This window comes from Balaenoptera physalus (genome assembly GCF_965194825.1).
Source record: "Balaenoptera physalus genome assembly, chromosome: 6".
Classification (NCBI taxonomy): Eukaryota; Metazoa; Chordata; class Mammalia; order Artiodactyla; family Balaenopteridae; genus Balaenoptera; species Balaenoptera physalus.
In genome coordinates, this window is record NC_138885.1 from 69,650,229 (window position 1) to 69,674,787 (window position 24,559).

The window sequence follows — 24,559 nt, forward strand, 5'->3', positions numbered from 1 at the left end:
CATACTCTAGTTAACTCACAAGAAACTGGTGCCTAAATGAAAATGTCGACTATCTGTGGAGGATATCCCTTCTCGGAGGGCACAATACATTTTCTCCTATCCATGACAACACTTGCCTGGTGTCACAAGATCTGTGAAGCTGCATCATTATTCAGAAATCTTCAAAGGGATTGTGAATAGTGTTGGAAGATGTTCAATGCCGACCATGGTAAGGACATTAACTCTCTCTCTCTTTCTCTCTACACACACACACACGCACACACAATCTCTGATGACTGGAGCTATTCCCCTCTTCACCCCATCATCCTCTCTTTCCTGGGGCTGTTTTGGACAATTCACAAAACTCTGCCTCTGATTATTTATTTTGTGCCCTGGTACACCTCATCTGAGGACATATTCTTTCTTTAGTTTGGGTCCTGCTGTATTCCCACTTACCCACAGTAGGTATGTTTTTCAGATCAGTTCCTTGTTTGGTATGCTATGACCTAAAAAAAAAAAGAACCTTGGGGAGGTGATGGAGGTTCATGGTTTTTTAAAAAACGTTTGAGAGAAATGCAAGTGCAAACAAAGTGAAATGGGCATTGTGACTATGAAAGATTGTCCCAAAGTGATTTGAGAAGCATCTTGCAGGGCTTGTGTTCCTCAGGATGCTGGGCTATCCTTCTATTTCCCCTAAAATCACTTTTCCCAAAGGGTAATGACACCCTTTTTCTCCTTCACTTATGCATTTACTTAAGTAGCTTAATGCTTAGAGGTCAACCACTTGCCCTCTTTCCAAGCTTCTGAGAGACACCTTGCTGTCACCCCACCCCCTCCACCCAGTACCATCTATCGCCTCTAACATTTACACATAGTGGATGAATAAACTTTTAAGCAATAAGTTCATTTTACTGGAATCTTGTCTAACCATATTAGCATCTCACCCACAGTGGCTGCTCCATAAAATGTCAAATGAGAAGAATTGCTAGAGTTTGGGACTTTTCCTCGGTGGTTATGAAAACTGGAAGTAATCCAGCTGTCGAGTCAAAGACAAACCTCACCTGTGCTGTTTCAGATCCATCATGGGTAGGAAATGGAGAGATAAGGTTACACCCAGGGAGGTGCTGAAACATGGGAAATCGAACCAAGCCAAGTTAATTAAAGCACGTTAGTTAAAGTAGAGCTCTGCTGAGCAGGGCTTACCAACCAGGGACCTGTGACTCCCCAAATGCGTGCAGTTCAAGATCAAACCCAGCCAGCCTTTGGCCATGGCTGAGAGGCACTCGAGCCCCATTTGAAGCACAGCCTGAACTTTGCTGGCACCGGCCCAAATGCCTACGATGGACTTTGATCTTGTAGCTCTAAGTGCCATGGGATTTCAGACCATACTGAAGCTCAACTACCTTCACGAACAAGGACAAAAGGTGGAGATGGGAGAAAAGCAAGGAAGGTCCCCAAGTTCAATCACATGCCAAGGAGATAGTGCTGTGTTGAGAAGCAGCCAATGCCTCACACACTGTGCTTCGAGCCTCGGGTCAGAACAGAGGCACGCATATCTCCTGCACAGATATTTTTGTCTTTTCACATATCCCGCTTCTTATGAAGTTCTGGTGCATTAATAGCTTTTGCATGATAATGTTTCTTTCTCTAGTGCATTTATACTCTCCACGCCATGTCACGTGCTGTGCAGTCAGAGAATTGTCATGTGGCTTAGATTCTGGACAAACGTTATAAAGGTTTGTTTTTCTTTGTTGTGATGGAACTGAAACCAAGCCCTGGGTTTGGAAAGCTGTTCTCATGAGGAGAGTTGGCTGGTCTCGAAAAAGATGTGGTATGTGTCCAGCCCTCATTTCTCGCGTACCTTTTTCTTAGGAAGCTCTGTTCTTGGGGTCGGCTTGGCTGGCAGCCAAGCGTTGAGAGAAGGAAAGCTGCTGTGTGTTGGGAGCTGACAGAGCCGGCGGGTGGGGAGCCGGCGGGCGTGCTGAGTGATGATCTGCACCACAGGCCCAGCCCAGATGTCCCATACAGAGGGATGTGTGTGACCCACAAGTCATGAACTCGGGAGACTGTAGCTATGGGGAAGTCATTCAAAGCAGGAATTCCTTCTGCTTGCACCCCTTCTTTCGGAGGGTCTGAACTTTTCCCTGTGCACGGAGTATTTCATTAGTTATGATGCTGAGTGTCACCTGGAGAAATTGTTACGTGAATTGCTAATGATACCAGGAGTGGCCAAAGAAGCAAGCCCCAAAGAACTGAATCAAAACAAGAACAAAACCACAGCTATTTTCTCTATTGTTGCAATTAGATAATTGTGCACTCTCCTGCCTTGTCCTCTGAAGGTGGATTCTAAAATGAAAACCTTGGTCACTGAAGTTACCTACATTCATGTTCTTTCACCTCCACGCATGAACCTCCTGCAAAGAACTGAGTTGGGGGTCATGTGCTTACTATGTGACATGTGGTGCTTCTGCATTTTGCATAAGATCCAGGGGCCAGAGGAGGGGGCTTGATTGTGTTGGTGTCCTCTCACTCAGCAAGCTAATGATAGCAGGGCTTTTTTCCATGTGGAATTACTGGCATTACTTTACATCATTAAAACTGTCATTTAAAATAGTCTTTAAAGCAGAAAAAAGACAGAGCCTAGTCTCTGTCTTTGGGTCTTCTAGTCCAAAGTGCACCTATTAAATAATAACAGACAGCAGTCCTACACCCATTTACTTCTGTGCACGATTAGTGTCCTGCCCTCACTGTCCCCTCATGCTCGGACCACACATCCTCCCTCTCTCCTCCTCACTCTCTGCACTCCAGCCCACCGGCCTCCAGATGCTCCCGAGGTGCCCCAGTCTGGCCTTTGCACCTGCTGTTTCCTCAGTCTGCCTGCTCTTCCCCAGAGTCTGCATGGCGTAGCCCCTCATTCCCTCCAGGTCTTTGTTCAATCGTCTCCGTCTGTCTTAGTGAGGCACTCTTCCCTGGCCACCCTGCCTAGAGCTTCTCCTACCAGACATTTTCTGTCTTCCTTCCCGGCTTTATTTTTCTCCTAAGCATTTACTGCTATACTATAAATATATACACCCTATATATTTTATTTTTAGGTAGTTTCGTGTTTGTCTCCCCAAGCGGACCGTTAAGGACAGACCGTTGTTTGTTTTGCTTCCTGTTGTATTAGGGCCTGGGACTTAATAGGAATTCTTGAATGAATGAATGAATGAATGAATGGGCTAGGCTCTGTGCTGGCCACTCATGGTCAAGCCAAACATGGTTCCTCATTGCAAGGGGTGTCTAGTCTTGTGGGAAAGACAGTTAGTAAGTAAGAAATTCAAATGAAACATGCTTCCTGCAGGAAGCCATGAGGGTGAGCGGTGGACGAGCCCAACCTGGTCTCCCTGCAGAGATGGTGTTTAAGCTGAGACCTGAGCTTACAGGAAGGACAGGAGACAAGAGAGAATACAGACAGTTCCAGGCAGCTGAAGCCAGGTTGTGAGAAGTGAGACAGGTCCAGAGGGGCAATGAAGCTCAAGGGATGGGCAGGGTTGGGGGTCAGGGGTGGTCACAAAGACTGAGCAATACGGACCCAGGCAGGGGTTCTGAGCAGGGAAATGACATGATCCAGAACAGCATTTTAAACAGATCTGAGAGAAGCAAGATGAAAAGCTACAATGAAGCAGATCTCAGTGTGTGCAGACTGTCAAATCTGTCCCTGGGAGAACTAGATGACTCTGAACAAACAAAAGTAGTCAGCACAGAGGGTACGAACGGAATGATTTCTTGGGATCTTTACAGTTCTAGGAACAGACTGAACTCATTCCCACTTCAGCGTTTCCACCCACCATGTGCCCCTCACTGGAAACGTTCCTTTCATCTGTCCAAAACTACCTACCCTTCCCGAGCACGGCTGTAGCCCACCTCTTCTGGAGAACCCGTTTGGAGCTCTTTCTGTCCTCATTGATATTTCTTTCCTTTGATCTCCTAAAGTGCTAAGGTACACATCACACAGTTTAGATCTTAATGGCCTACTTTCTTGAATAAACGGATACGTTATGACCCCAAGTAGAATGTCCTCTTTTTGCAAACAAGGATCCCCACATCCCACCCATCTAGAAAAAGGATGAGACACACTAGGGTCTTCCAAAAATATACCAATTGATCGAGGTCCAGATTATTGACTATACTTTGGCATTTTGTAATCTTAGAATGATGCTTTAAAGAGTCTCACTTTACATATGAGGACCTCTAGGCATATGTATGACAGCAGGAAAAACCAGGGGGAAGAACTAGGCTTTTGCGTCATTATCCAGCTATAATTTAGTGGAGTGAATTCTAGCCAAAAAAAAAAAAAAAGGCTGGTAAGTCCTCTAAGTTGGTGGCAAGGCACTTGTAAAGAGCAAAAGTAGAATGTCCAAAATTTAAAGGCAAATCTCAAATTAGGCAGTTGCCACAAGGATATCCAGTAGGACCTAAAAACTAAATTCAGTAAGTTTGGCCAACTGTATAAACAACCAAAACCCTCAGGATGATCAGTATTTATATCCAAGTTAATGAAGTGAAATATGCAGGAACAGTTCTATTTGGGGGGTAAGATATCACAGCATTTCTTTTGGTTGTTTGGTACTGATTCAATAATGATTACTTCATTCAGCTCTCAAGGACCAGTGAATGGATTAACACAAAACAGTGTGGTATTTCTTGACTCCAGTTCAAAAATTGCAGTATGTTGCAGTAAACTCTCTTTTGGTGAAGATATGAGGTTGTTTTCCTTAAGCCTTGTTGAGACAGACAATAAATGGGCTTCACAGTGCTGATCTAGATCAAGCAGTTTGTCAGACGGTTACAATACGCTCAGACATAAAAGTTACTACAGGTCCTCTGTTGCTCAAACTATGCTGCAATTATCCAAAGTTTGTTTTATGTATCAGTTACATGATGGGGATGTCAATGACACAGCTCTAGTTACAGGTGTGTCAGCATTTCTATTCTAGGTGCTTATGTTCAAGAGTTTATAACTTGGCCATAAATAGATAACTAATGAGAGCATACTGTATAGCACAGGGAACTCTACTTAATGCACTGTGGTGACCTGAATGGGAGGGAAGTCCAAAAGGGAGGGGTTTTATATATATATATATATGTGTGTGTGTGTGTGTACGGCTGATTCATTTTGCTGTACAGTAGAAACTAACACAACATTGTAAAGCAACTATACTCCAGTAAAAATTAATTTAAAAACAACTAATCATGGAATGAATCTTGGCATATAAAAGCTACTTCCCAGAAAAAGTTTTTTTAAATACAAATTAGGAAAAAAGCTCCACATGTTCTGTCATTCTTACATTACCTACAGGCCCCCAAATGAATTAGGAAATCCTTTTCCCTCATTTCTTTTTTTTCCTTTCTCCAAGTAAATTATGTATTTCAGGGCCTTTGGGTCAATTTTTGACCTAATTGTCTAGTAAAGGTTATCATTTGGAGTGAAAAGTATTAAGTTCTTTTTTTGTTATGCAAAGATATTTTCCTGCAGGTTGTGAAAGGAGGAGGGAAGCTTGGCTAATATTGAAACCTCAAATCTGAGTTCAGGGCTGTATTTCTGAGTGTAAACAAGACGCTAGTATTACAAATGTGCATTTCGATGTTCTCTCTCTTTTTGAAAGATCTTTAAAATTTTAGGTAATGAAAAACTGTGAGATCAAATATTCAGTCTTGTTTTTCTAGCAACTCCAGTAACAGATATTTGCTGCAAACTGTGTTCCAGATACTTTATGAATATTAGGCCATTCAATACTCAGACTAATGCTGCAAAGAGGCATGACTGCCTTCATTTTATAAACGAGGAAACCAAGGCTCAGACTAGTTAAGTAACGTGCCAGAGGTCACACAGTACAGTGGGAGCAAAAACCCTGGCCCATGGGTAGAGGCTCAATCCTTGGGTATTCTATACAGTCATAACAGAGGCAAGTCATGCTAGAAAGTACCAATGCTTCAGTGGAACAAACTACTTACAGTTAAATATATACTCTAAAGGGCTTAATTCTAACATACAATGTGTTTGAATGGCAACATGTAGGACTCTGCAGGGCTGGGTCTAAGTAACATGTGGACATAGGCAGGCTCTCCAATTAGCATGCCCATTTTTGCCCATGTTGTGGAAATTTGGCAATTTCCCCAGTCATTTTCAATACATTAAAAAAAGTTTATTATGATCAAAAACCGATCATGAGGGCTGTAAGTAGCCTTGACTCAAAGCTAGACATTCTCTTGCTCTCAAAGAAGACTCCCATCTTGGGCTTGGCCAAAGCGGGGCTAAGTGTGATGGGTTAGTCCCAAATGGGGCTTCATATTTGGGTTTCGTATGTAAAGCTGAATGTGTCCTCACACAGCTGCTAGTTATTAAAGCTTTGTTTTGATCAGATCTACTCCTGATACTTAGTAGTCAAAAGTCCAATTCACTAATTTTTCACCGGTTTCGGAAAGTACTTTTCCTTCTCATGGTTTGTAATTTTACTTGGAGGAGAAAGGAAGAAAAATAAAAGCAAGAGAAGAAAAGGGAACAAGAGGGGAAGAGGAGATGTGATCTGTATGAAAAGCATTTTTAAAACAATCATTGACCAAAAGGGATCTCAGACACACAAAATCTGTTAACCATCTTTCATCTTTTTTACAGTGTATCTATTTTTATCATAAGCTCGACAGGCAAATACCAAGTCAGCTTCACTATTTGGCATGGAGCCTGCTGTAATACTGATGATGTAATATCAGTCGTGATTATGTTACCCTGTTATCACTGTGAATATTATTTTATAAGCTTTAATAAGTTGCTTGAGCGTTTAAGATGGTTTCAAAGTCTAAATTCATATTCATGCCAAATATGTAGGACATATTTTTCATAATTGTTCTTGTCCCTTGGGTCAGTAATACAGTTTATAATCATCATAAAATTTCATTCTTAATTCCTTTTAATTTATCAGAGGAAAATATGGATGGTTATTACCCAATTAAAATACTCCTGATGCTTTTAAGGTAGACATTATGGGGTTTTTGGAGTTTCACTGAAGACAATTAAAAAAAGAAAGAGCAGCTGCGTGACTTCAAAGCATTTTAAGTGCTCCAAGTTTGCAGAAATATTCAGCTGTTCAGTACCCTGTTTCCACCTGTCCTGTTCTCACATCATCTGTGATGTAACCAAGGAAAAATTGGAACATTTTACCCATGCAAAAGGTGCAGGCGTGTGTGACTAAAGATAGAATTTTCATCTGGTAGCTACAGAATCCGTTCTGATACTACACATCCTCGGCTTATAGTTGCCAAGGGCAAGGACCAGGAAGATGATCAGTGAAAAACTCACAAAAACCAGACAAATGCATAAATCTGAGTCTACCTCCTTAGTTGAATGGAGTGCCACTTGCTTTGTGAGAGACACAGAGGTGTGCCCTTCAGACGGATGCTTTGTGAAGGTGATGTTTTTTCCAGATGGTTCCCATGCTACTAGCCAGAAAGCAACCCAGCAGGGCAGCTCAATTACAATGGCTACAATTTCTTCCAGAGGAATTAACTGGGTTAAAGTGATAGCCACAAAAAGAAAATGCCTAGTCATCAGAATTTCATTCTAATTTATTATGAAACAATCATACAGAATTTAGCCTTGTACCCCTTCCTTTGACAGGCTCAATTTCTGTTTCCTTTCTTCTCTGTTTGATCATGACCTTATTTGATCATGAACTTAAACCAGAACAGTGTTGAAATCTATTTTAATTTCCTCCCCCTCACTTACCAGAATACCTTAATTTCATGCACACCTGAGTCCAGTTCTCCAAAGAGAAAGCCCCCAAATTCATAAACTTCTAAATGTTTACTTAATATTAAGAAGAAAATGCTCTTGGGGAGAGGGGTATTGTGAAGATGCCTTATTTTCGCCCAGGCTTTCAAACAATTAGGGTACCGCTCTAACAAAGAACAAGTTGAGTCTTGGCAGCAGTGAATTGGTGGATATGCCCAAGGTAAACAGAGTCATGTAAATATATGAAAATAGCTTTCACTTGCCGGTTGTGTTGTAGTTCACAAAGAGGTCTGGAGTGTGTTGCTTTATTTGGTAAAAATAAGCATCCCTCCAGCTCCTAGAATCAATTCACAGTTGTCTCCTAACTCATTGGTCTTTTGTGAATGACAGTTTCTTATTAAACAGGCACATTTTCACTAGAAATATTGGATCTAGTGTAGTAGGGTCCATATCAGAAAAGGTGATGAAATACTGGGCACTCTTAAGTAAAAAGAATACCTTTTTTAAAAGGACATTTAAATGTAGGTCATTACTTAGGTGGGTCTCACCCACCATGGCACATTTGACCCCAGTTGTGTTCTGCTCTAGCATGAGACTAATGCCTGAGCACTAGTTACTCCAGTTCTCAAAAGCTATGAATTTTGATATATAGCTCCTCATTATGAAAGCTTACCTCTTTATGGCTTCACCCAGGTGAGTGCACTGCTCTGGGCTTTTCTTGTCGGCTTCGACCTGGAATATGGGATCTGCAGGCGCTGACTTGGAAAGTCCCACACCTGCAGGTATCCCTGCCTTTAGTGAGCTGGGACACTCTAGCCAGAGAACATGGAGTCACTTCGTCTTTCAAAGTAGGACGGGAGCCCCAACTTTTAAAGAGGCTATCCAAACAGGTGACAAACTGCTGTACTTCAAAGACAGGAAATCCCTTCAAACGTTAAATCGTAAGGACAGAAAATGACCTACGTTCAGGAAAATGCGGAGCCAGGAATTCAACATCATGTTTGTTCCAGTTTAATGAAGCGTGTTTGGTGGATATTAACTGGTCCTGAGGATTCCTACTCTAAGTAGGCGGCAGCCACCAGAAACCCACAGTTTCAAGATCTTATTTTAAAAAGTCACTTGCGTTCACAGCAGATTGAAGTTACTGCGTAAAAACTCTCTCTGGGCCGGTTTTCACCCTTAAAATTAGTCTGGTTTAAAATTACAAATTACTCAGCATGTTTAAGAAACTCTATGAAAATGTTTTAACATCTTCCTAAACATCAAAACTAAGGGAAGGCATCAGCCTACGGCGCAGCCTTTGAAAATGAGCAGATGTATTGTTTCAAGTTTGACAGACAGCCTGGAAGTTCCCCAATGTCAAGCCACGGGATTCCCCAATAGTTTTTCCCAGCTCAGAATGCAAAGTCTAGATGGATTTCTTGCCAGCCCCCAAAGTACTTTGGGCTGTGGATCTAGCAGTTTGAATCGTGAGTATAAGTACTAAATTCTTGCCCAATTCGCTCAGAATAAAAGGAGGGCCAGGGACAGCTGAAGGGGACAGAGATATGGTGAATGCTGTTTTCTCATGGCAGGGCCTCTGTCGTTCCCCCAGTACTCGGAAGAATTACTGAACAAATGTGCAAGCAGGAAGGAAACGGGTGGGTGAAAGTCAGCCCCATCTCAGAACACAAAAGTTGTCCTTCTGTGTTTACATTTTCAAAAAGCAAAAATCCAAAAAAGGTTGACATTGGAAAGTTCCTGGGGAACCAAAAAGTTTAACCTACATTCCATAGTTGTGTCATCTTAAGCCTCTCTGAGCAAGGAGGTCAAAGTTAACTCTGCTTCCCCGCTTACAAAACAAGTCAACTTATTTTGTATGTATAGCTATATATAAACTGTGTGCAAGTTTCCTAAGTCGGGCACTCGGGATGAATTATGAATGGAATTAGCCAGCTTGACTTGGAATTTCCTCACTTTTACAGGTCTTTAAACAAGATTTTTATACATTCATGTGTAATCAATGGGACCAACACATGAAATGACCCTTAACGTAAAACACTGTTTTAGAGTGATTTTGCAGTTAAGGAAACTTAAATATGAACTTCTAATGTGGAAAAGGTAGTTTTTACATGCTGCTTTAAAACTCATCTGGAAAACTGATGAGCTGGCCACAGTATTTCTGTCAGAAACTGAAATTAAGTTTATATTTTAAATGCTCTCTTTGTTTCATGAAGCCAATCTGCTTCTCATATCCTTAGCCTTAGTCACCTTAAAAATACATAAATTTGGTATCTGGTTATTGAGTTTTTAAGTTGCCGAGTAGAATAATTTAGATATTCATAAATACAGAGCATAAGGAAATCCTTCCTGAGTGCAAAACTACCTTTAAAATGATCATCTAAATGAGTGAATGATACAAGTACACCTCCTGATTTAATGTTGACTATTAGCTATTTCTTATCTTAATATATATTCTTCCATATTAAACTTGTAATGTCTTAAAATTTCCCTATAAACCGGCATGTCCAAATTGATTTCAATAACAGTTTGTGTACATAAAAACTATGAGATCAGGATCAATGTCAAGTTTTGGAGAGAAAAATGAACTTGGATTGTTTTTTACTCCAAGGCACATGTTCAAATTTATCCCATAGACATGTAAAAGAACATTAAAATATTTCTCAACTGTTCATGCAGAAAGTAAAACACAACACATTCCAACAATACTGTTATCATATAGATAATATAACAAAATACTTGGAACAGTTAAAAGAGAGGCACTCATTGAAGTACACATAAAAATTTCAAAGATTAAAAAGCAGTTGGAAAAAATACTTCTTAGTCACTTAGAATTTAATTACTTGCACATTTTAATGGTCTTGTATATTTTGGTAGTAAAATGTTTTTACAAACTTCTAGCCATTTCAAGTACCTCAAACATATGAAGAACTGAGAATATTCTTTTTTCTTCATAATACATTCAAAAGTATCCACCATCTTGACAGAACTGTTATTATAGTAATAATTTTCTTATACCTGATTTTAATATTTCTATAGAATGGAAAACTCTGATTTTTCTTTGGAAGGGGGGAATAGTGGGAGAACCCTTTTAAAACATGTTTTAATATTCATTTAAAATGTATTCATTCCCAAGTTTCTTTACAAAAACCTTTGATATTACAATTTTATCTAGATTACATTTATAGTTTTGGACTAAACCAAACTCCTTGAATAGGGTTGCGCTAATCTTGGTTAACGTTTTTTTTAAAAATTGCTGACAGCGATCATACATCTACCTGAAGAGAGTTAAAAATACTAATCCTGATGCTTTCAATAGTTATGAAAATATTTTTTTATGAAGGACAGATGAACTTCAATATGAAATGTGATCCCAGAACAAAATAATACAAGCATAAAGTTTCCTTTTGAATTTCATAAATCAATGAAGAAATCATGAAATTTTAAATACAAAACTTTCCGTTTGAACTCTTAAGAAAATCCTATGTAGTAAAATATTTGTCTGTATATTTGTTCCTTAAACCTACTTGCCCTTCATTTTTCAAAGGAGCACTGACCAACCACATTCACAATTGCCCTCTGCAGGGAATGGCTCAGAGTCACCGCCATGTCATCTGTCCCTTCCCCGAGGCAGCCACGGTTGAGTCAAAAAGAAATTTTATTACTTATATCCATTCTTTTTAATTCTGTTTTTATTAGTTCTCAAAGTCTTTCATAGCAAATGTCAAATCATATTTAAATTGTTTTGCTTAACTCCATGCTCCACACCACGCTATTTCAAATTCAATACTTTGCAAATGACAATAAACAGGGTTGTTTTAAAAACTGTTAAAGAACACTTTTTTCATGTAACTTATGACAAACAAATGTAAAACATGGGGCTATAATTCCCACTATAAGTTAATTATAGTTATTTTAGGCTAGAAGTGTCAAGCGAACGTTGCTTATCAAAAGTTCCTCGGGTCCTCCATTTGCCTTGGACATTACCTGGCCACATAAAAATCAAATGCTCTTGCCAACTGGAAAATTAAAAATACAAGGCATCCTCCTCCGAGTAACCCGCACAAGCCTCGATAGCAAACTAAAGCAGCTTAGGTGGTAACTTTAACTTACCTCTTCTGGGCTTTAGCAGGGGTTACTGAAAAATATTTACTTCCTGGTAGAACGTAGCTCATTCTTAAATGAAGCTTAAAACCTTAGACATCCCTGAGGAAAAATGATGCCACGAAATGTGTCACTGCCCATTTATTTCCTATTTCACTAACATAATTAATACACTCCTGATACTGACTCCTCAGACGGCAGCGTTTGCATCATTTTGGACTGCAAAACAAGACGTGGCCCGTTGGTTATCTCTAGCTAAAAAAACACCCGTCTTTCATTGGGCACCGTCACCGACATCTTTCTCCCTCGAAGACAAATACTTTGCAGATTTCGCACCCTCCTTACAAACCTGCGCGGGGCTTTCAGGGGGAGGGGGAGGCAAGACTTTGGTGGGAGCTGCTTCTCTTCAGCAGAGCGAGGGCTGACTGTAAAGGCGCAGGCTGGGCGCTCGAACAATTTCCTGCTGAGTCCAGATTCCCCTCGGAGCAGCGTGGAGAGGAAGTCGGACTTCTTTTCCAGGCGGAGCCTCCACGTTGGACTTGGGGAGCCTGCGGCCGGGGGCCCGGGGCCGGGTCCCTGCCGTAGGCCGGCGGCCCAGCGCAACCAGGAGGGCCGGGGAGAGGGCTCCCGGGAGCGGCGGGGCACGCTGGACTCCGGAGACGGGGCTGCGAGGGGAACTCGCTCCCAGCGCCGCGGACTCCAACCCCGGGGATGCACTTGAACCGGCGGCGGGGCCAGCCGCCCGCCGCGGTCCGAGCGCACCCGCGTCCCGGGCGGAGCCGGACGTGGGCCTCGCGCGCTCCTCGGCCTCGGTCGAGGGAAAGGCCAGGCCCGCGGCGCGGCGCTGGGGGCCCCACCCGGTCCCCCGGGGTTAGCACCGCCGCGGGCAGCGCATCCCACGCCGGGACCTCGAGTCTGAAAGCGGAGACCGAGAGCCGCCTGCGGCAAAGCTCGGCTTACACTTCATATTACGATTTGGAGTAAATGTCACAGGAGAGGGGGAAAGAAAAAAAAAAAAAAAACCTGTAAATTCGAGTTCCAGGGGGGCGAGGGCCCGGCTTGCGCGCGGCTCCGGGAGGCGCGGCGGCGCGGCGGCCGGGGGTGGAGTGCCCCGGCGGGGATTCCCGGTCTCGCAGCGCACCCTAGTGGCCGCCCTGCCCCTCGCCCGCTCCCCGCGAAGCTCGCTGCGTCTCCCCGAGCTCATTACAATCCGCAATATATTATTTCTCCCGAAGTATTGACAATGTGTGAGACTCCAGTAACCCCGGAGCTCTTGTCTGTAATCAGCACATTTATTCACATTGAGGGAGAAGAATCCGAATTAAATCCCCGTGACCCAGATTGGGTTACAGTGTTATTCTCCCTGGATCCTCTTTTAAATCCACTCCACACCGCTTGTCCGTCTATTACATGCTAATTTAATTTTACTGTGGACGATATTTTCAGCATTTGCTGAGGACAGTAAATTTTGTAGTTTATGTTATTTCACTTTTTATGACTTTTTAACACTTAATAAAATTTTATTAGAGCACTTTTGTGTTTACAAGGCCACAAAACTCTTGGCAGGTTGTCAGAAGTCCTTTTTATTATGATCCTACTGATATACTGCGAGTAATGAAATAATCATGTCCAGAAATGTATCAAAGGCCAGAGGGATTATCCCACTTAATAGCTCCACAGATGCGCCCAGAAGAATGCGGACACGGGCAGGACTGGCTGAGAGGCGGCGGGAGGAAGGAGGCAGCCCCCGCGTCTGTCTACCGTTTCGGTTGTTTGCCTAAGAGGCTACATGCAGGGTCATGTGACTTTCCGCGGTCTCAACAAAAAAAAAAAAAAAAGAATTTATTCTATTGCAAAATGTGCTTTTCTTTTTATTCTCCTTGTGTGGGCATTTAAGGCTGTTCTAGTGGCAGTGGGGCTGGCGCAGCATATCCGTGTCACTTTCTTCTCATTTCTAAGTGTACTTTTGTGGCATTTAAGCAGCCGATGGTGACATTGGTGTTGATCGGTGCGACTTCTCCAGCCCACACCGAGAGAAGGCACGGGGAGAGCCCCAGGAGGGCTCAAGGTGTTTGAAGGAACTCCCCCTTCTGCCAAACAGCACCTTTTACTGTTGCTTTTTGTTTTGTTTCGCAAAACAGGGGAATAGTGCCTTGCGGACTCTGCTTTCTGCCTTGTACCAAAGAACCACAGTATGGTGCTTTTATTTTATGTTGATTTTTTTGGGTAAGACTTGCTCTGAGGACAATACTGCAACTCTTTTTTTTCTTTTAAAGAACCATTTCCTTTTCTTTTAAATATATATGTGTTCATTTAACACACTGGTGTTAAGTTCATTCTTGCTGCAAAAGAAGGCCATTGTACTTCCTGACCCCAAAAGCAAGGTGGGTGGCTTTGCTTTGTAATTACAGATTCTGTCTCCAGCTTCATATTTCTCTTTCTCCGTTATTTGCTAAGTGGTGTGCCAAAGTGATCAAAGAGATGAGGAATGGAATCATAAATGGAGTGATTTTGAAATTACTGTTGCTGTATCCAGAGCACGTGTTCTTCTAAACTTTGGCTTTGAGGGACTTTGGCAGTATTTTAACAAGTGTGTGTGTGCGCGTGTGTTTCATGTTCCAACACGTCACGTTTGGATTTTGGAGTCTGTCATTGTTTAAAACAACCCCTGGGAAGCGTGCCCCTCTCTCTGGATTGCCTCTACCACACCCATGTGTGTACTCTCGGGTTCCAATGTGTATACGGCTGCTCACGAAGGCTCTTTGATTTCAACTTCAAGGGAGCAATTTTGTTCTTTGTATGTCATTTGCTAACCATGGGCAAAACTTAGTGCCCGGTCTAATAATCTACTGTGTGTACAGGATGGTCTAGGTTCTAAAAAGAGCATCTGAAGGCTAACACCCAACCGTTAAGAAAAATTTATGTCCTGAGACTATTTGGGCAGCCCTTTTTCTCTTTTTACAGTGTTTTCCATTTGCAAATATGAGGCAGTTTTTCCTTTTTTCTCTTGTTCAAATGATTTCTCTAACGTAGCTGAAGAGCTCGGAAAGAAAGTGACCTTACGCTGGAAGTAAACACTCTTCCTTCATCCTGGTTGTTATTGATGATTCGTATTCTTTGCCTTTTACCGCAAGAGACACAGACTGGACAGAGAAAAGGATTCAGATTTTAGCATTACAAATTTCAGAGCATTGTACTCAAGGGCATTTATGCCCAAGTGCAGGAATCAAGAGGAGCATATTAATTTTAATTCTGCTATAAAGTGACAGTTTGATTTTATAAGTAATTTCTGTCTAGGACAATTTAAATAATACTTCAAAGGCTGTAAAAGCCTTCAAGTTAGAAATCTGTTTTATTAGATTATGAAGTAAACCTCTGCTAAGGTAGGTATTTTTAATGCAGCGAAGTGTGTTTGTAATTCTTTTTCTAAAGAGCAGGAGATTGCCTTAAATATGATAACTGATGACACACGGCTTGGTCAATGGAGGGCCTAACTAGTGTCCACAGGGATTGTACAGCCCCTTTTAAAGTATTCAGAGCTGAAAGGAAAGAGTAAAGCCTCAATCCTATCACCTAGGGAGTCCATCTTCGAAAAGAGGAGTAAACGAACCAAGCCAGAGGTGTGAAATGGTCCCCTCATGTGACCAAGTGCTGTCAGAAAGCAGGAAGGCATGGGGGTCAAGAGGACAGACCCTAGAACCACTTTGCTTGGGTCTGATTTCATTCTGCTGCATAGCCCCTGTGTGGCCTTGGACAAGTTATTTAACCTCCCTGTGCTTAGTTTCTTCATCTGTAAAATGGGACTAATGCTAGTACCTCCTTCCTAGCTTTGTTGAAGGGTTAAAAGAGTTAGTTAATGTGAAATGCTTAAAACAAACCCCGAATGCTACTTAAGCCCCAGGAAGACTGACGGATCCATCACCTAGCACACGCCTGGCACGTAGTAGACGTCAATGAATATTTGCTGGATGAGTGTTGACTGTTATTTCATTGAGTGCCCTGGCTGCGCAGGTGTGACCCAGGGGGGCAGTAACTAAGGCAGTGTCAGCCTCAGGTCTGCACTTGACTCTACTGAGAATGGACAGCACTCCAGGAAAAGGTGTGTTCAACTGCTCTTTTACTTCTTCTGTGGGTTTCTATTTCGCCTCTTGATTAGCAATTGGGGTATAAAGTTTCTGAGGAAAGAGGGAGTTCAAATTTTGGGAGGGGGCCCCCATACTCAGCACAGTGCTTTGTATAGAAGTAACAGATAATTGATAAAATAATCTAATATAGGAACACATATCAAAGCACCCAGATGTATTATCATCTGTTATTCAATAAACAGTAGTTACAGGCACTGTGGTAAACTCTTTGATACATGATTTCACTTCATCCTCACACTGACCTTCATACAGGTAGTTATCATAATCCCTGTTCTACAGGTGAGAAATAGGAAGCTCCGGGAAGTCGAGTGACTTTCCCAAGGTCACACAGCTAGTAAATGACAGATCTGGAAGCTTAACCCAGGTCTGTGGGAATGTAAAATTTACGCAGTTAGTCAACCACTGTTCTATGCTGCCTCCCAATCTGTTTGGTTTTATAGAACCCCTAATCAGTTTGGTCATTTATGATTATTGTGTAAACCGTCATGAAAATGGAAATGATGAAGGCTGGGACCCAGGCCCGTTAGTCTTGACTCATCTGTGTCTTGTGAAGTGATTTGAATGCCTGCGGGGCTCAGGGGAGTGAGACACAGGCCTGCTTCCCAGGGCCTTGCCTACCTCAGTTCCTTCCACAGCTACAAGCAGATGTTTGAAAAGAGCCAGAGAAGAAGTCAGGGTTACTCTTTTCCCCCTTTGGAAAAATATGATTAAGCTGAATTTACCTGAAGTATTAAAACAACAGGTGAATGGAGTTGCATGGCGGGCAATTAAAAACTAAAACAGCAGAACTCAGACAAGTGGGTGGCAGAGCACTTTTTCCTTTTCATCAAAAGTTCTTTACGGGCTTTAAAGATATTCATTCTCCTGAGACAGTTGACAGGTGTCCTGACCATTTCAGGGAATAAAGAACAAACCGAGACAATAAGGAAAGCCTTGATCCACATACAAGGTTACTTAATGGCAAGCAAAGGGAAGTGCAGGAGTGTTCTGCTTTAACCACATGACTAATTCTGCACCCTTGAAACACATGTGTGTAGAACCCCAAAAGAGGTCATCAAAGAGCTCATGAGAGAGAGATGTTCTAGGGAATATTTAACACCCCCTTAGTAAAAGTACATCCAAAGCTAGATTTCAAAAGTGGATGATGAAAAGATGAAAGCCGATAGCAGCTGCCTGGTAAACCCTATACTTTTCTTGAGAAGAAACGGCTCAATCTTGGGTTGGTGAGATTCCACCACCACCAGAATGGTTAGAATGCATCTTTGACTCGTGACTTTATTGCTGGGAGAAGGGGAGGGAAAGTGGGAGGAAATGAGGGTTTCTCCAAGGCTCTCATGACTCTGCAGAGCCCAGGCTCCCTCCCTGCATGAACAGAGAGGCTGCAGGCTCATGAGCCCGGATTCACTGCTGGGTACTCCAGACCAAGCACCGACGGTGTTGCCGGGCAAGAGTTCTGGGTTGAGCAGTCCTCAGAGCGCTCAACTCACCTTTCTAACTCGGGCTTCTCCTTCTTGAAAGAGAAAAGTAATCAGAGTCTTAACTAACATGTATAGAGTTTTGGGAATTAAGCCTATATTTAGAGTTGGTTTTGAACACTTCACTATGAAGTCTGAATACATTTTTTAAAAAATAGATGAGTACCGTATTGTGTCTTGCTGAATATTTGATAAGAACAAGAGAAAACTAAAAAAGCAACATCATCTGTTGAATTTAACCTCACTAACATAAAAATGTAGCACTATGGACAATAGAATTGAAGTTGGAAATCTCTGGAAAGAGAGAATTGATGATACTCGAGCCATTTGGCAGCAGATATAATTTCAAGCCATCAAAACTTTTAAGGATCTTGAGTCATTTTCTTCAAATTTGACTTGCCTTTCTGCAGCTGTGAATTTGCCATGTTAAAGTTTATTGCTATAACCGAATGATAGTGCATCTTTTTTGAAAAGGTCTGAGTACTTCTTGATTATTTGATGGAAAGAAGTATACTTTTTCCTTGTTATGTATCTTTCAAACCAACTGCTCTGATATAAATAAAATCTTGGAAAAACGTATCCACCCTGTTTAAGCTAAGAGCAAACGTTCTTCTCCCTGAAAATTATGTGATTGCTGAAAGCGTGTTATGAACGAAATGGTTCTCAGCTCTAACCTAGTCAGCTAGCCTGCAGATCAGACCTTATTCCTAAAGTTTGGGAATTGAGAATGAATGCAATGATCAGCAATGCCAAAATGCAAAACCCAAGGCAACAAAGCAGCGAGCCCTGGCAGGCTGTGAGGACAGGAAGCCGCTGGAATCTGGTTGCTAGGAGACACTAGTCTTCCTTTCGCTGGCGGCAGGAAGGTGTCCTTGAGCATGGCTTCCCCTGTGGTTGGCTTTGGACAAGCCGTGAATCAGTCTGTCCTCGCTAGTGCCACCCTCCCAATAGGATCTACCAGCCCACGGTGCATGTGGCACGGAGGGACAATGATGGGTTCTGTTCCCTCAGAAAGTGTCTCACACACGCCCTCCCTTTCTGATGGACTCCGTTGAAATCAATAAGCATTTCATATGTCTACTTTGGGTTATGAGGATATGGCAAAAGTAGATCCCTGTACGGCGCTTACACCTGTGAGAATTTTGCAACATAAAATTACACGAAACAGCCTACAAGTGCTATAGGAAAAAGAGGGATAGGATATTAGTTAACAGGAATAGAAAGAGATTTCCTAGGAGAGGGAACTGGAGCTGGGAGACTTGGTTAGGGAAGGATGGCTCTAGCAGGAGAACAGCAGGTTGACCTCGGAGAGCTCTCTCAGGGGTGGGAGCTGTGGAGGCCAGTGAACCTTGTCTTTCTTGCTCGCAGAAGCATCCGCAGCACCTAGGACAGTGCTTGGCAGAGGGTACGGCCTCAGTGTTCAAGCGCTGACTGTGTGCAGGAGAACGAAGGGGCTGGGACATGAGTGGTGGGAGCCTGGGGCTTGCTGTTGGTGTTCCAGGGAAAAGCCCCTTGAAAGAATGTTAATGAAGAAGGCTGGTCTTACTGTATCAGAGTGTCTGCACCAGGAAGTGGTGAGAAATGAGGTTGGCCAGGGAAGGGGCAGCCCACTTACAAAGGCTCTTCAAAACTCAACGGAGAATGGCTTAAAAAATTAGGGCCCTACTGGGAGATTCTGAGCCTGGTAGAGATGAGAGTTTTGTGGTTTACAAGTGCTCTTTCAAATGCATTATTTTTCAAATACGTGCAGTTTATTATATGCCAGTTATAATTCAGTGAAGCTATTGAAAATACATGACCTCATTAGCTGTTTGGTATTTGGGGAAATGCACCTGATCGTTATTTCATTTCACAGAGGAGGAAACTGAGAGGGGCCCAGAGAGGCTCATGGCTTGCCTGAGCTCAGATGTTTCAGAGGACAAGCCAAGACTTCTGGGTCTTCTGCCTCATCACACCTCATTGGCTCCTTTCTGGGAGCAGTTCTCTGCTGAGGCTGGCCTGTGTTGGGGGAAGCCAGCTGGGGGGTGATGACAAATGGCTGTTTATGAGGTGACCATGGTGCTACTCCGGGGATTGGAAAGGAAGGCAGGAGAGCAGGTTTCTCTCTCTCCTTCGCCCTGTGCTTCGCTAACTTTGCCTTTCCTCCCCCATTCTCCCTCCCTCCCTGCCAGCGTCCCAACCTCTGAGGACATTCCTGTTAAGCATCGTGTATGTGGGCTCCGGGACTGCCACAGCGGCAGCTTTCAGGCATGCTGTACTGTCCAGGGAGGAAAGGGCAACCTCCCCCCAGCCCTGGTTTTATTGAGATAGAATCGATATATGACATTGTCTAAGTTTAAGATATACAATATAATGCAAATTGCATGTTTGCAAAATTTGCATATTGCAAAACAATTACCACAGTAAGATTTGTTAACATTCATCACCTCATGTTCCAGTTTGTTTCCCTTGTGATGAGAACTTTTAAGATCTACATTCTTAGCTACTTTCCAGTATACAATACGGTATTGTTAAGTATAGTCACCATGCTGCACATTACATCCCTAGAATTTATGGATCTTAGAACTGCAGATTTGTACCTTTTGACCACCTTCACCTAATTCCCCACCCACCACCTCCTGCCTCTGGTAGCCACAAATCTGATCTCTGTGTCCATGAGTTTGTTATTTTTTACATTCCACATATAAGTGAGATCATACAGTTACCGTCTTTCTCTGACTTATTTCGCACAGCATAATGCCCTCAAGAGCAACACCTTTTGGATCTGAAACATGACTTCTGTGGCACCTCTTGAAGAGGTCTGATGTAAAAGAGAACATGAAGGATGAGATTTGGATCTCGTCAAATATTAACTAACATTTGGACTGCACTTGTGAGTGTTGCATTTAAATATGCATTTAAAAAACCATCTTAATGGGATTCCAGACCTGGTTTCAAAAATATTCACCCAACTCTCACATGTGTGAGTGAAAATCACCTAGATTTTGACTTGAAAATATAATGGGCTCAAATATAAGCAATTAGACCATGGGAGAGAGGCCATCTAATCCTGTGGGCTTTGGGGGCAGATGACTGAAGTTGGAATGGTAGTAAATTCTACGATTTACTAGGTGTTACTTAACCTCTTGGAGCCTCAGTTTCTTCATCTGTAAAATGGGAATAATGAGTCCTATTTAACAGGTCTGTGTGGCAATTAAATAACAAACTGAATATAAGGAATTGAGTGCCAGCGATCGCCTTGTGAATGGTCGTCCCCACTGTCACCGTCACCGGCTCATCATCTTCATCAGCTGAGTTACCAAAAACGCTCCTTCCTAGCCCGTGGCATTAGAGAAAAGCAGCCTTGCTTCCTTTAGCTTTTGGACTCTCTCAAGGCTGAAGTTTACATTCATAATGCTACAATTTCAATCATTTTTACCCTTATAACCGCCTTTGGCAGCCTTTTCTCCCCCTACCAACTTGCCTATCTAGATCTATTCAACAAATGACACTAAAGAGCTTCTTAGTACATGTTTGTTGAGCGAATGTATGAAATGAATCACATCACATCCAGTGAGGACTCTTTTTTTGTGAAGGGTGATGGTGGTGGTTGGTAAGTAGTGTTGATAAACAGGAGTGACTTGGTACAGGGGTTTCTGTGGGGTCAGGTCCTAGGCCTTCAACTCGGTCATTCAGAAATTCCTATTCATTATACTGCAAAGCAACCAGTTGGAAATGGAAAATTCAGTTACCTTGTTCTTTTATGGAAAACATCCAGGTTGGCAGGATTTTCTTCTCTGATGTCCTGTCCCCAGCCCTGCAGGGACCTGGCTAGACTGACTCAGTGTTCCAACCAGCCTTACCTGAAGCTCCTGTGACACAGCCTCCAGCTCAGTGCGTCTTCCAGCCCCAAAGCACTCAGTCAGCTGCTTGGGAAAGAGCTGGCTTGACCATCTCCAGCCCCTCCATTGAGTCTTCTTGTTCTTTTTTGCATCATGAGTATAGACAAGGTGTAGAATGGCACTATTAAGCAGCTGAATACAAGGCAAATGGGAATAGGATTTTTTGAAAAAGACAGCAAGGAGATCAAGAAGTCTGCCAGAGTGAAAAGTAGTTTGAGGCCAGCAAGACATATCTTCCGGAGGGGTATTACACTAATACCTGGAAACAAGAGGTCTCTTCTTAATAATAGAGTCAAACAGAGATATCCCACCCTTTAGTGTTTTAGTCATACTTTGAAGGTAAAAAAAAATTTTTTTTTAATATTAGGCCTGTATTTTCCTCTATTACCAGAAGCACTTCTTCAGATTCTACCAGGAACGCCAGTGCTAATAGTCATCTTGAACAGGTTCTAAGATCCTGGCAACCTCACTTAACTTTAGCTGCACCATCACCTGAAACTCAGATTGCCATGGCAACACCTATTTTCAGGCTGATGCTGAAGCCAGTTGCTGCGACTGGGTTTGTCTTGAGCCATCTTACCTGGGAATCTGGCTTTACATTTCTTTGCAATGAGCTCAGCCCAAGGGTCTCATCCTAAAGGAATGTCAGACCTGTATCTGAGAAACACTTTTCTTTTAGACTCATTTGCCCACCCATCCATCCATCCATCCCACTCTTTAACAAATATTTTCACACAGACTATAGATTCCAAAATGTAGGTACCTTGTCTGTCTGCTTGACTACTTTATCTCCAAAACAGCCCATGTCTGGTATAGCATAACCACTGAAAGAATATTTGTTCAATAAATGATCAAACAGTTATCAAATGCCCACTAGGTACTGGAACTGGGGCTATCGATATGATAAAACACAGTTCCTGCCTTCTTGGTATTCACAATTTTTTTTCAGCCTGGCTTTGTACCTCATCAGAAAAATAGATTTCAAGGCTGCTAATGCTCTTTTTATATTCAACTGACTGGCCGTTTCAATAATTGACTGTGTAATGCACTAAAACACATGCAAAATTCCCTTCAGAGACAAATGAGGAAAAAAAATAACCAGCTTCACATCAGACAGAGTCTCATCATTTCTTCCTAAAGTGCACAGCACCTCGTCACTAATGGCTGTAGGAGACTTTGGGGACACGGATCCTTATGACTACACCATTTCCTACAGCTCTTGTTAGTTCCTAAAACCATCTGTAAGAAGTTATTGTATTTGGCTTTCTTTTTTTTTTTTTTAAAGCATTTTTCTTCAGCTGCACCTACTTTGTAATAGCACATGTCAGTTTTCATTTTTTATTATTATTTATTTATTTTTTTTGGCTGTTTTGGGTCTTCGTTTCTGTGCGAGGGCTTCCTCTAGCTGCGGCAAGCGGGGGCCACTCTTCATCGCGGTGCGTGGGCCTCTCACCATCGCGGCCTCTCTTGTTGCGGAGCACAGGCTCCAGACGCGCAGGCTCAGTAGTTGTGGCTCATGGGCCCAGTTGCTCCGCGGCATGTGGGATCTTCCCAGACCAGGGCTCGAACCTGTGTCCCCTGCATTGGCAGGCAGATTCTCAACCACTGTGCCACCAGGGAAGCCCCGTATTTGGCTTTCTTAAGCCGTATTTTAAAAGCAAGACATTTAATTAGTGCTTGTTAAGATGTTGTGAGTGCTCTGGCCACTTCTCTCACCCCTGCTGTTTCTTCTTGGTCAGCATATTTTCTGGAAGTGTTGTTTCAGGGAAAGGCAATAGCATGAGATGCTTCTCTGTTTGGAGAGCTGCTTGTGTGTGTCCCCGTGAAGCCTGTCTGGGATGGAGACCCAGGATCCTGTCAGACTGGCAGTGCAGAAAGGGCCTCCGTGTTCTCAGCAGCTACTTTGAAAGACCTCTGGCTTTGACTTTTTTATTGAGAAAGCTGAGACCTCAAAATGGGTTTGGACCCAGGAGCCCTAGAGAAGAACGTCACAAAAGGGAAATGTATTTGAAATATTAAGTCTAAACACGTTTGTAAAAATTTCATGAAAGAGGAGTTTGCTTGAAAAGACATAATTTTCATTTACTCTAAGAGATGTTATGAAATCTGCAAAACCATTCATGGCACTGAAAAATCCACCGATACTAAAATAATAAATATGTTGAATATGGTTCTATTATTTTTGCAAATACCATGAATTTAATTCAATTAATTAATTTAATTAAAAATTCAAACCGTTTTTACAAAGTTTTACTGAGTTTTCCCCAGAATCCTTTATCTATATTCAGATTAGAATGGCTTGACATCTGTAGCAGTTTATGAATCACAAATGCATGTCAAATCTAGTTCTAAAAAAAAAGTATTTCAAGACAATACAATATGGAATCTGTGAAAATGAAGAAATATGTGTATCTAGATAGGTTAAGAAACGTTATATAATCTACTAAGAGAATTTACTTATATCCCCCCTCTCCCATCCCAAACATATATTTAAGGAACACAAAGTTTTATGCTGGTTATTGCTTAAATGATAATTAAAATAAATTCCTATTCTCTTTGAATTGTAATGTGCTCTTTTAAGGTAATCCTTAATTAAAGAGGAAGTCCAATAAATGTAATATATACTTAGCCAAATTATTAAATCTCCATATTCCCTAAGTAATTTCTATTGGAATCCCTTTTGCCCCCGTAACTGAAACATTTAAATACACTAAAGGCTTCAGTGAAGGATTAGCATTTGGCACTGGGTGTAAAAACATTTCCCATGGGGCCCTCAACCACTAACAAGCTTTTTGTTTGGGAAAGGGGGCGGGAAGGGGGGGAGAGGGGAAGATAGGGGAGAAGTTGGCCAACTCTTGATATCTGAAATCTTGATCAGCCACGGCATCGTTTTGGTTTGTGTTGATGATTTGTGGTATTGGTGTTTATCTGTATATCATTCCCTGTTTGGATGAAGAGGACTCAAGACCATTTGCAGCCTTGATGGGTATTAGAGCAGCCTGGCCAGACATCTGGCTGTCAGTTATAATTGCATCCCTGCCCCTGAAGTTGTTGCTGGATACTCCTGATTCCCTTTGAACGTCCTACTGTGATACACCAGTTTCAGGCCATTGATGTGATCGAGAGTCAATTCCTGGCTTTAGTCTAGTTGGGAACAAGATTTATGAAATGAGGAGGGGTATCCATTTTGCTGGAAGGGTGGCTGTT

General features: G+C 42.3%; 1 protein-coding gene across 1 annotated transcript in view; it reads right to left on the reverse strand.

The window, feature by feature from the left end:
* The window catches only part of LOC309663210 (uncharacterized protein), a gene marked incomplete at its 5' end in the record, with an annotated part of 569,151 nt that overhangs the window by 5,065 nt on the left and 539,527 nt on the right, over positions 1–24,559 (reverse strand). The window contains one exon of the mRNA XM_082466830.1: positions 11,861–23,327. The remainder of the gene's footprint in view (positions 1–11,860; positions 23,328–24,559) is intronic.